Source organism: Epinephelus moara, chromosome 12 (assembly GCF_006386435.1).
Source record: "Epinephelus moara isolate mb chromosome 12, YSFRI_EMoa_1.0, whole genome shotgun sequence".
NCBI lineage: Eukaryota > Metazoa > Chordata > Actinopteri > Perciformes > Serranidae > Epinephelus > Epinephelus moara.
In genome coordinates this window covers 36891560-36903983 of record NC_065517.1, presented here as the reverse complement: position 1 = coordinate 36903983, position 12424 = coordinate 36891560, and the positions used below count along the sequence as shown (strand labels likewise).

Here is a 12424-nt window from a genome sequence, read left to right as displayed (position 1 = left end):
GAAGCTAAAAGGCTGCTGGAAAAACGGCAACTTGGGGTTAAAAAACACCCATGTTTCGGGGCTAAAAAGCCACTGGGAAAACAGCTCCAGGTTTCTAAAAAACACCCATGTTTGAGGGCTAAAAAACTGCAGGAAAATAGCAATGGGTTTCTAATAAACACCCACATTTGGAGACTGAAAAGTTGCTGGAAAAACAGTGACGGGTCATTTAACAAAGAGTTTGCGGGCTTAAAAAGCTGATGAATTATGGAAGCATATTGCATTCACTTGACAAATATAAAAAATCTGTTTTATTGAGTAATTTTTTCTGTTTATCGGAGTAATTTTTTATTTTTCTGTTTTTCATGGTAATTTTTTTGTTTGTTTTTCGTGGTAATTTTTTTGTTTGTTTTTCGGGGTAATTTTTTATTTTTCTGTTTTTCGGAGTCATTTTTTATTTTTCTGTTTTTCGGTGTAATTTTTTCAGTTTTTCGTGGTAATTTTTTTCTGTTTTTTGTACTTGTTTAGTTTAATCCAGTTTTACTTTATTTTGGGTTTGAGACACTGGGAGATACTCGTCTTTAAGTCATATAGATGGTGTTATCATTAGTTTGTCGACTTTATGCAGGCACCTTACTCAAGAAAGGAATGAAAGCGTCTGTTGTTCTACTGCTCTCTTAACTCAGAAAAAAATACTCAGAAAAACAGAACAAATTACCCCAAAAAAACAAAAAAAAAAACCCCACGAAAAACAGAAAAAAAATTACCACAAAAAATAGAAAAATAAAAAAAATACTCAGAAAAACAGAAAAAAATTACTCAATAAAACAGATTTTTTTATTTTTTTTTTATTTGTCAAGTGAATGCAATACGCTTCCGTATATGAATACACAGTGACAGGTCACTAAAAAAAAAACTACCTTTGAGGGCTAAACAGTTGCAGGAAACACAGTGATGGGTCCCTAAAAACACCTACATTTGGGGGCTAAAAGGCTGCTGGAAAAATGGCAACTAGTGGCTAAAAAAAACAGATTTGGGGGGGTTAAAAAGCAGCAGGAGAAGCAGCAGGAAACACAGTGAAGACTTGCTTAAGAACAACCAGTTTTGTTGTTTGTTGGTCTCAAACATTGGTCTGCAGCTTGGCAGGCGTCTCGCCTCGGTGACGCACCATCCACCATCTCCTTCATCTCTCCATGACAAAGCCAGCTTGTATTACGGTACTTTAAAAAGGTAGATATATGATATGAACGTATCTGTGGTTTGCAGAAATGTACACGTCATGGTGCCACAAGTCCTGTCTCCTCTCCCAGCTGCACCCACACCTCTCCCCTCTCCACAGAACTACAAGCAATAGCTGCTAATAGAGCTGTAACGTCAGCTACGGCTTGTGTGTTCCCTCTTCTTCTCATCACAACATATGACAAATTGTCATTCAACCTCTGCAGCAAATCATTCAGGAGATTAAACTGATGTCATCGTGTTTTGTTGTTGTTCAAACATGTATGTTTGTGACATTATTAGTTGCATGTGAGCCGTTCACACTGATGTCAGATATTAGTCAAACATAAACGTGAACAGTCGAGGCACAAAGATCGGATCTGGGGAAGACAATCAGGATGGAGCATTAGGCGCTGTAATGTGAACGCAGCCTGAGTCTCATGAATAAGAACCTGTAATAAAGCCTGATATGCATTTCAAAGCAGCAGCCACATTTATTTGTCAAACAAAGGTATATTTTTAATGCTAATTCCCTTCAGGAGAGTCAGCTCCAGGGCTCTGCTATCCTACACTCTGGCACACAATGGCACAAAATGATTAACAGGTATACCTGCGTTTCCCTGCTACGACAAATCAATATGTGCACTGAGAGAACGCTCTATAGTTAAAATGTAAGGAGCTCAGAACCTTAAAATTTAAAGTGCATAAAATTACCTCCGGTAGGTTATTAGAATAATGGTCATATGAAATCAAGTCTACAACTTGATGCTTTCACGGCCCTCTTACCCCCTGTGATGCATTGCTGATCTGTAATGATGTCTGATTACTGAATCAGGATGTGGGAGCACTGCACTCCAGGTTTTCACATCCAACTCCCTCAGCTCCGGCATTAGAAAGACGTATGCAACATATCCATCTTCTGATGCAATGTATACATTAAATAAAAGGCACGCATTTTCAAACACACGTGGGGGTCGAGGGCTGGGTGTCTGCGTTTTTACCACTCTGTGAATAAAGGGACATTCATAAACAAATCCCAGCGTCTGGGGCGGCCATGATGTATGGTTTGGTTTGAGCTGTGTCTCAAACAAGGGTGAATCAATACCCAATCTGTTACAGTGACATTGCCTGATGTCATTAATGGACAGTGGGCATCCTAATTCATATAACAAATCACCTCAGAAAGACTCTCCATTGATCTTTAATTAGAAGCAGCTGTTAATCACCTTTATGACTCTCCTCAGTGGCACCATAATGGTTTCTGCAGTGAAGCCACAGCAGTCTGTTCCAGCTAAAGAACAGCAGCATCAGCAGGGTGTGTTTACCGTCTGTGTTTATGTACAGCACCCCACGCTGTTAATGGATCCACTCTGAATATTTTGAATATTTCATAATTGTGATTTTTATTCAATTTATTCCTGAGAGAACAAGAGAATTACAAAGTCTTCATCTCCGACTCTGCCACTGTAACGACATAAAATCCTCTTTTTCTAATGGTCTTTTCAGGCATAGGGACAAACAATGACCCACAGGAGAGAAATGGCAATTACCTCTAGTAAGGTGCCCACTTCACACACCTGTCACAACACAGATGAACCCATCATAAAAGGCCGGTGGAGAGGGACAAAAACGAGGGAGTTCTCCCTCGGTGACCCTTCAGCTTTCATAGTCTCCCCTCTTTTTCAGCTCAACTATTAAGACATAAAGGGGTCAGTCCCCAGACAGCTCCATCCTTTATCCCTCCCTCTCACGCTCATCTCTGACAGAAACCCTCGCTGTGTTCACTTACTGGTAGCCACTGAGCACTGACATCAAGATTTAAACCACAGCCTGGTTTTTATCCTGGGGAAACGGCTGCTTCCAGATTTTGGATTTTTGTCAATAGTTGTATATTTTGTGTAACCCCATCAGCAGAAAAAATGTTGCCATTGCATATTTCTGCAACCAACGAATATGTTACATTTGCATGTTATTGTGTAGCAGTTGGACAATGATGTGGTTAATGATTGGTTAGGTTTAGGCACAAAAATCACTTAGTTATGGTTTGGAAAAAAATCATATTTTGGCTTAGAACACCTGGTTTCAGAGGCACAATCCCTGCAGGAAATGCAGCGATGTGTTGTTAAGAATTGGCTGCTTTTCGTGGTACTTACCCCGCAGAGTAAACAGTGACACAGCAATCGGTTGTGAAAAAACACCCATGTTCGGGGACTTAAAAGCTGCTGGAAAAACAGTGACGGGTTCTTTAAAAAAGGTCTATGTTTGTGGGCTAAAGAGCCGTGGGAAACACCGTGATAGGTCATTAAAAAACACCCACATTTGGGGGCTAAAAAAATCACAGGAAACGCAGCAATTGGTCGTGGAAAAAACACCCTTGTTTGGACGCTAAAGAGCCGCTGGAAAGACAGTGACGGGTCACTAAAAACGCCCATGTTTGAAAGCTAAAAGGCTTCTTACAAAATGGTAACTAGTGGCTAGAAAACACCCACATTGGGGAGCTAAGACGCCACAGGAAACACAGTGATGTGTTGTGAAAAAACACCCACATTTGGAAGCTAAAAGGATGCTAGAAAAACAGTGTCTAATGGCTAGAAAGCACCCATTTTTGGGGGCTAAAAAGCAACAGGAAAAACAGCGACAGGTCCCCAATAAACCCCCACGTTTGGGAAATGAAAAGCTGCCGGAAAAACAGTGACAGGGCTTTTAAAAACAACCACGTTTGTGGTCTAAAGAGCTGTTGAAAACACAATGATGGATCCCTAAAAAACACCCATATTTATGGGCTAAAAAGCCACAGGAAACATAGCAATGGGTCATAAAAATATACCCATGTTTGAGGATTGAAAATTCACTGGGAAAACAGCCACGGGTTCCTAAAAAACACCCACATTTGGGGGCCAAAAAGCCGCAGGAAAAACAGTGATGGGCCACTTAAAAAACGCCTGTGTTTGGGGATTAAAAAGCTGCTGGCAAAACAGCTACAGATTCCTAAAAAACACTTATATTGGGGGGCAATTAGGTCACAAAGAAAAAGGGTTCCCAATAAACACCCATGTTTGGCGGCTGAAAAGCTGCAGGAAAAACAGTGACGGGTCCTTTAAAATACACCCATATGTGCAGGCTAAAGAGCCGTTGGAAACACAGTGATGGGTCGATAAAAAAAGACCTACATTTGTGTGCTTTAAAAAGCTGCAGGAAGCAGTGACGGGTCCCCAAACAACCCACATTTGGAAGCTAAAAGAATGCTGGAAAAACGGTGACTAGTGGCTAAAAAACACCCAAGTTTGGGGGCTAAAAAGCAGCAGGAAACACAGCGGTGACTGCTAAAGAACAACCTGGTTTGTTGTTTGTTGGTCTCAAACATTGGTCTAAAGCTTGGCAGGCGTCTCGCCTCGGTGACACACCATCCACCATCTCCTTCATCTCTCCATGACAAAGCCAGCTTGTATACTACGTCACTTTACAAAGGTAGATATATGATACAAACATATTTGTGGTTTGCAGAAATCTACAATGCCAACATATTCTTCTGGCAACTGGGCAGGTTTTGTGATTTACCTGTGTGTCGTATTTATTTATCACTCCAATGATCCTGATTGGTGACGCTCTTCATTATAATCAAACATATTTTTACTGAAATCACATCAACAAAAGATCAATTTGAGACGTATAATACTCGATGCAAATCATTTAATCATTTGACTGATTTCAAGCGGTGCTCCAAAACATATTGCATGAAGCGCAGCATAAAAAAGAAAAAAAAAGAAAAATGAATATACATATTGCCATATGTTGCAATTTGGCATCTGGCGTCCTCCTGTGCGAGTTGATGTGAAGGTGGGATCTGGTTTGACTTAACCATGTGGCACATACAGGCCTAAACAAACATGTATTTCAGATGTCTGGCTGTAAAAAGCAGATAAAAAGCAGCGGCTGTACGAGGAAATAATTTGCTCATAAAATTCATAGATCTTCATAGTTGAGTGTTATTCCTTCAAGTGTTTTATGGCTCCCTCTTAAGATAATGAAACAGAAATAAAATCCCACGGGGGAAAGATCTGAGTTTTATTTACAGTCGTTCACATCAGTGTGATTTCCTTTGATGAGATTTGGTCATTTATTGTCAAATTTACTTATTTATCCGTCTAACCTCACACGCTCAATTTGAAGTGCACAAAGAACAGCAGAATCCTTTATTCTCAGCAGAGATTCCTCACATTTGAATACCTTTGTGGTATGAAAACCATATCATTAAGTACACCGCAGAAATAGAGGAGGCATCAGATTCCATTACCATGTACAACTGCTTAACTCTTGACTCTTTTTTTCCTCCAGAATTTGCAGGATGTGTACAGACCAGTGTTAAAATCTACCCCCAGCCATCGCAAACGGCCCAATTGCCTTGTGATTAACGCACAATAAAAGAATGTGATGGCTTAAAGAAGCAGCAGGAAAAGCTGCCCAGTGAAAGATGGGTGTATGGCGCACTCTATAATTAAGCCAGTCTGCACTTGATGAAAGTAGATCACACTGGCGGGCCACGGCTTCACAGCCAGTTTGTTTTTACGACATAATTACAGTCCAAATCAAATGAGAAGATTTAATATTGCACCGCGACGAGCATGTGCCCAACGCCAACAATGACACTGACCCCCCTGAGGCGAGGTGTGTGTGTGAGTGTGTGTGTGCGGGAGGCAGGTCGGGCGTCAGGAAGCCGACAGCAGAGGAGCTTCCCCACCGCGGTAGCTATCTACCTATGTCTGGGCCCATCTGGGAGGTCTGACACTGGTGGAATTATGCTGACAGTGGGACAGAGGGAAGGAAAGAGAGGAAAAAGTATGTGATATAAAAAAGGAGGGGGAGAGGAGAGGGGGAGCGAGGAGGAGAGAAAGTTTATCTGGAAGGAATCAATCGAGAGGAAGCCGGCGAGGGAGAGGAAACAGAGAACAAAGAGCTGAGAAATGAAAATAGATACAAGTGAGGTTACGACAGTCGGAGCAAGTGACGAAGAGGCTGAAAGAAAAGAGAAGGAGCAGACTTAAACGCACAGACAGCGAGGGTGTGGCGGGAGCGCTAAGACAAATAAACGTTTTGCTTGACTGTGTCTCCATGGCGAGGTGACGGCCAGTGTTTAGGAGGGCTTGTGCAGTCACGACCCGCCGAGTTGTTTCAGTGATGAAAGCAGGATCAGCGCTGAAGTGCATCACATCAGGTGTCTTAAAAAAACAGAGGGAACTATAAAGTCTAATTGACAAACAATGGACTCCAGTGTTCCTATAGTTAAGGGATCCTCTGTATATAAAGGAGGCAATTACAGCGACCATAAGTTGTCATTTTTGTTTTGAGATGAGTGCAGTTTTGATGCTTGACGACATGGTTGCGCCGTAAACGACCAAAACCTCCCACCGAGTGGCTTCAGTGTTTTTCCTCCCTCTGAAAAAGTCTGCATTTCCTGTCCTTTAGTTACACGCTCGACATGACCACAGAGCCTTTGTTCCTTTGGGTCAGATTCTCCCAGAAGAGAGAATCTTCCCAAGCCGCAGCTGTTGAGTGACCACGCTCGACCACACTGCTCTGTCTCCTGACCACCCTTCTAAATTGCTCTCCCTCCCTCCTCTTTTCCCAAGAGCAGCCAGCTGGACCGGATTTACTCTGGTCGCTGTGTCGCAGGGCGAAGCCCAGTCTGCTTGCTGGGCGGGCAGCGCCGTTTGACTGGGGACTGGTCAGGGCCGGTAGATTAGTAACTGGATATCTACAGAGAGGCCAGTGGGGCCTGAGCCCTGTGATCCAGTGGAAAGTCGGGTCTCTGCGGCGGCCTTGTGGTTCTGTGTGGCCCAAGATGGGAACCGCAATCCCTGCTGACACCCTGTTCCCCGAGGACGTGGTTTTACTCCAAACCATGATTTCCCATCTCCCTCTCCGCGACTCTCTGTCTGTGACTATAGGGCCTCTGCCCAGCGCTTACTGGTGAAGAGGATACGGCACCTCCTCACCACTGGCGCTCGAGGCCACTTTTCTCCCACGGAGCCGGGCACGCAGGAGGGGGCCTTCTCCTAAACAAGCTTAAAAGAGAGCTTTGTAGCCTCACGTCACATGTGAACTGCGCAGGATGGGCTGGTGGCAGAGAAGTGGCCGGAATGGGTCTGCGAGCACACATTTGTGTGGCCTCTGATTATATGGAGAGTAGCCCTTAAAAAAAAATAGACAGCTCAAGACGGGAATAAAGTTCTGCCAAAATAAGTTTTATAATAAGACGCTTGAGGTTGTGATATGATTTGCAATTTTGCAAGACAAATACACAACTTTGTTCTTTGTCATGTCAATTTGATTAGAAAATATGTCCCGTACAAATTGCATCCTTTATGTGTTTTAAATAGACGAATTGAAATAGACACTTTGAAACATTAAAGGGACAGTTCACCCCAAAATCAAACATACATATTTTCCCTCTTACCTGCGGTGCTGTTCATCAGTCGAGATTATTTTGGTGTGAGTTGCTTGTGGTGCTCAAAGCGCCCAAATAATCAATAATCAAACAGTAATGTCTCTTTCCAGAAATCATGACCTGGTTACTCAAGATGATCTCAGATCTTGTAGTGAGGAGATTCATGTAGGGACTATTTTCTTTCTGATGAACTACACCCACCAATGGTATCAACACACAGAAGGAAGCGTGCATCTACTCATGGACAAGAGGCTCGTGCTTGTGACAGCGTGAAATTAATGGCGTCTTCCTCAGCTGAGCTGTACTGTTATCTAGCTCTGAGGTGCTAGGTAAGCTAGCAGTAGATGCACGCTTCCTTCTGTGCGGTGTTACGTTTTTTGGGTGTAATGACCCTCGAGGATAAGTGGTTACGAAAATGGATGGATGGATAAACTACATCCACCAACCAAATCACCACACAGAAGGAAGCGTGCATCTACTGCTAGCTTACCTGGCACCACTGAACTAGCTAACGTTGCAGCCATAGGCGTAGATTTTGGGGGGATGCAGGGGACACATCTCCCACAAAATTTAGAACGTGCATTTTTACCACTCCAATAAAAACATGAAATTCGTAGTAAGTGTCTTTAACTTTTTGACAAATTAACAACATTTACACCATAAATTGGTGCATACAAATTCACCAAACTGCAGGAAATTAAATGTTTGATGCTCCAAATGTTTGGTTGACAATCCCTGTTTCATCTGTGTCCCCTTCGCCAATGCTGAAACTAAACCTACACCCTTGGTTACAGCCCAGCTGAGGAGGATACCATTAAAGCCCAGGCCACACTGCCTATGTGGGCAGTGCATGTGCATTGCAGAACCTCATTAATAGGTTAGAGCAGCCACACTGCCCACATGAGCAGTGCTGCTCGGGCACGTCTCAGCTGCTGCTCAGCTATAGAACAACTGAGAACAGGAGTCTTACCTATTGTTTTTACGTCATGTGCACATTTTTCAGCAAAGATAGACAGAAAATGTTCTTTTCATAATCACACTGACATCATACCATCTTCAGCAACGCTGTCTGTGTGAACACCGCCCGGATGTGAGCTGCAGCAGTTCAGTGAGGTCACACCCTGCTCACACAGGCAGTGTGGTGTTTGCATACTGTGCTGTCACGAGCCTCTTGTCCGTGAGTAGATGCACGCTTCCTTCTGCATGTTGATACGGTTGGTGGGTGTAGTTTGGGAGAAAGAAAATAGTTCCCCTATGAAACTGCTCCCAACAAGGTCTGTGGATTATCTCGAGTAACCAGGTCATGATTTCTGGAAAGAGACATTGATGTTGGAGTTTATCAAATTGATTTTTTGGGCGCTTTGAGCACCACAAGCTGAGTGCCATCTATTACTAGTATACTGGAGAGAAGACAGACATCTCTAAGGCCGATATCTCCAACGCTCTGCAACTCACACCAAAACAATCTTGATTAATAAACATCACTACAGGTAGGAAGGTGATTTTTGGGTGAACTGTCCCTTTAAAAACATCTGCAGCCACTAACCATTTGCAGAAAGTCATGCTATTGCAATTGTTATGTCAATAGCTGTGCCACTGCCAGGATAAGAGCTGTGGGAACGTGACATCTTCTCAACATGCACATTTCTGCTGACCAGAAGACCAGAATCATCAACATGGCACCCAGATGTCAGCCTTCAGGCACAAACACACACACAGTCGGGAAAGTCACAATCCCTCCTGCAAACACCAAATCCTCCAAATCTGTGCAAGCAATTTGTTTGATTATTTTCAGAATATTTGGATGTAATAATTACATTTCTACATTGATCCAAGCTTAATGTTGTGACACTGAGACACTTCATGGGCCGCTGTTTGTGGTGAGAGCTGGCAACCACCGAGAATTCCTCCCGATTCGACTTTCTCACACAAACCCGCCCTGCTCGAGCCTTCTTTCCTTTCTTCACTCCTCTATCTCCACTCTATTGTGTCTCTTCTCCAGCTTTCTCTCCATTCCCTCACACACACACACAGTGTAGACGCACTGTTTCTGTTATGCTATCCAATGGCCTGGAGGCTCAAGCGAGGACAGGCTTGACTGCTGTTGGCCCGATATCAAGAAATACCTGATGGGTCCCCGCACTCATGCCAGGACTCATTTATGAAGCATGAGGCTGTCAACAACTACCTTCAGAAATAAAAGCTGTGAGTCACACTCTCGCCTGCATTGTTTTCTAAGAACAACAGAGTCGTACCAGCCGTCATCTCTGGAGTAACGTTCTGGAAGGTGCTCCTTTATTTAAAAAAATCAATGCGCTGATATAGTAGCACAATGCGAAAGATTAGTTGTCAGATTGTGATCAAGATTCAGCACCTACCGTCTATCTGTGTCTCGTCTTGCCCTGAGATCGTAACTGCACGCTAGAGAGATTCCTCACTGACAACATGATAGGTATTTCTTGAATTTCAACCATAAAAACATCAACTCATCCACTTCAGTTTGCTTTCCCCTCTAACGACTGAAAGATATCAGGGAGCTGTTTTAATTATGTATTTCATTACACTGGACTCATGTTATGTGGCTGATAGTCTGCGTGTCAGAAAATCTGACTTTGTTGCTGCTGATTAAAACAACATATCATTTATTTCTAACAATTTTTAAAATATATATATGGGGTGCCCGATGGCTTATTGGGTAAAGCAGGCATCCCATATACACTCACCAGCCACTTTATTAGGTACACCTTGCTAGTACCTTGTTGGACCCCCTTTTTAATTCTTGGTGTCACAGATTCAACAAGGTGCTGGAAACATTCCTCAGAGACTTTGGTCCATATTGACATGATGACATCACACAGTTACTGCAGATTTGTCCGCTGCACATTCATGATGACAATCTCCCGTTCCATCACATCCCAAAGGTGCTCTATTGGACTGAGATCTGGTGACTGTGGAGGCCATTGGAGTACAGTGAGCTCATTGTCATGTTTGAGATGATGTGAGCTTTGTGACATGGTGCGTTATCCTGCTGGAAGTAGCCATCAGAAGATGGGTACACTGTGGTCATAAAGGGATGGACACGCTCAGCAACAATACTCAGGTAGGCTGTGGTGTTTAAACCATGCTCAGTTGGTACTAAGAAAATCTCCCCCACACCATTACACCACCAGCAGCAGCCTGAAGCGTTGATACAAGGCAGGATGGATCCATGCTTTCAAATCTTCTATTGTCCAGTTTTGGTGAGCCTGTGTGAACTGTAGCCTCAGTTTCCAGTCTGGACATTCTCCTCTGACCTCTGGCATCAACAAGGCATTTTGGCTCACTGGATATTTTCTCTTGTTGGGACCATCCTCTGTAAACCCTAGAGATGGTTGTGCTGAAAATCCCAGTAAATACTCAGACCAGCCCGTCTGGCACCAACAACCATGCCACGTTCAGAGTCACTTAAATTCTGATTCTCTGCTCTGTTTGAACTTCAGCAGCTCGTCTTCACTATGTCTACATGACTAAATGCATTCAGCTGCTGCCACGTGATTGGCTGATTAGGTGTACCTAATAAAGTGGCTGGTGAGTGTACATGACTGCTACTGCACTGAAGAGTAGTTTCGGTCATACATGTATTAACGGACTGTCACAGAGAAACACAACTGTTGCTCGGCAACGCAGCAGATTGTGACGTTATCATCAGAATCAGTTCAAGAGTTTGTTGTCGCACTCACCTGTCTGACGTCACTCTGTGAGGCTCCTCAAGGTCAAGAGAAGTCCTCCTCAAACTGCAACTGTCCAACATGTTGAGCTGAATCCAGTCACATCAGGGGCTGTAGTCCAAAACAGAAAGTCTTCACACACCTGACTGACAGCAGAAGTCCCGCTGAATGATCCTCCATGTTTTAGCCTCCACCTGTGTCACGCAGCATTGTAGGTGTGTTTGATTTGGGTCACTTGACGTGCCCGGCCGGGTGGCGCATTAAATGAGTCATTAATTAAGGAAGATACAACTTTCTTTGACTGTGCCGAGGTATAACAATACTAACCTTAACCACTACAAGCCACAGCCCAAATGTTCCACATCCCTGTCACCTGCTGACCCTCCGCAGGTGAGTGTAAATATTGACTATCTCCTCCAGAGAGTCAGCTGACTGCACACTGTCACCTTTCACCTGCTCCGCCCTCCTGCAGCCACACACACACCTGCAGCTTCTCCTCTGCTGCGGTGCTACCTCCATTTATCTCCTTTATTTGTACCATTCTCACAGTTTATCAGGACTGATTCATGTCAGGTATGATACCTGTGATAAAAAAAAAAAAAAGTATATGTTTAATTTAGGAAATGCAGTGGAGTAAAAGTGAAAGTTGACAGAAATATTACTGAGATATGTTACACCACTGGTCCCAGCTAACCCCACCCTCTCCTATACATGTTATATTTCAGACGTGTATATTTTTATGATTCAGCTGAAGGTCGACCTGGAGAGACAGCTCAGACATCGCTCAGACCTGATATGTTCTTGTATCAGAATCATCAAGGTAGGAGGTCCTGCTGGAATGGACTGTGCCCCAGGAGGACCGGATAGGAGATGTGTTTGAGAGGAAGAAGGCCAAGTATGAAGAGTTTGCAGGTGAATGCCGGAGCAGGGGATGGAAGACCTGATGCTACCTCGGTTGCAGAGGATTTGCCAGCCAGTTGCTCTACACGGCCCCCAGGTTGCTGGGGGTCAGAGGACTGCTCAGCAAGAGAGCCATCAGGAGCATCACTGATGATAGCAGTTAGCGGCTAACTGA

At 43.7% G+C, this 12424-nt stretch overlaps 2 protein-coding genes across 3 annotated transcripts in view; one reads left to right on the top strand and one right to left on the bottom strand.

Annotated features, from left to right (window-relative positions):
* agbl5 (AGBL carboxypeptidase 5) overlaps positions 1-11687 on the bottom strand; it is a 230639-nt gene extending 218952 nt beyond the window's left edge. The window contains exon 1 of the mRNA XM_050058663.1: positions 11362-11687. The gene's annotated coding sequence lies outside the window, so the exon portion shown is untranslated. The remainder of the gene's footprint in view (positions 1-11361) is intronic.
* Positions 1-12424, top strand: part of LOC126398977 (hormonally up-regulated neu tumor-associated kinase) — a 987429-nt gene that overhangs the window by 459088 nt on the left and 515917 nt on the right. The window lies entirely within an intron of this gene.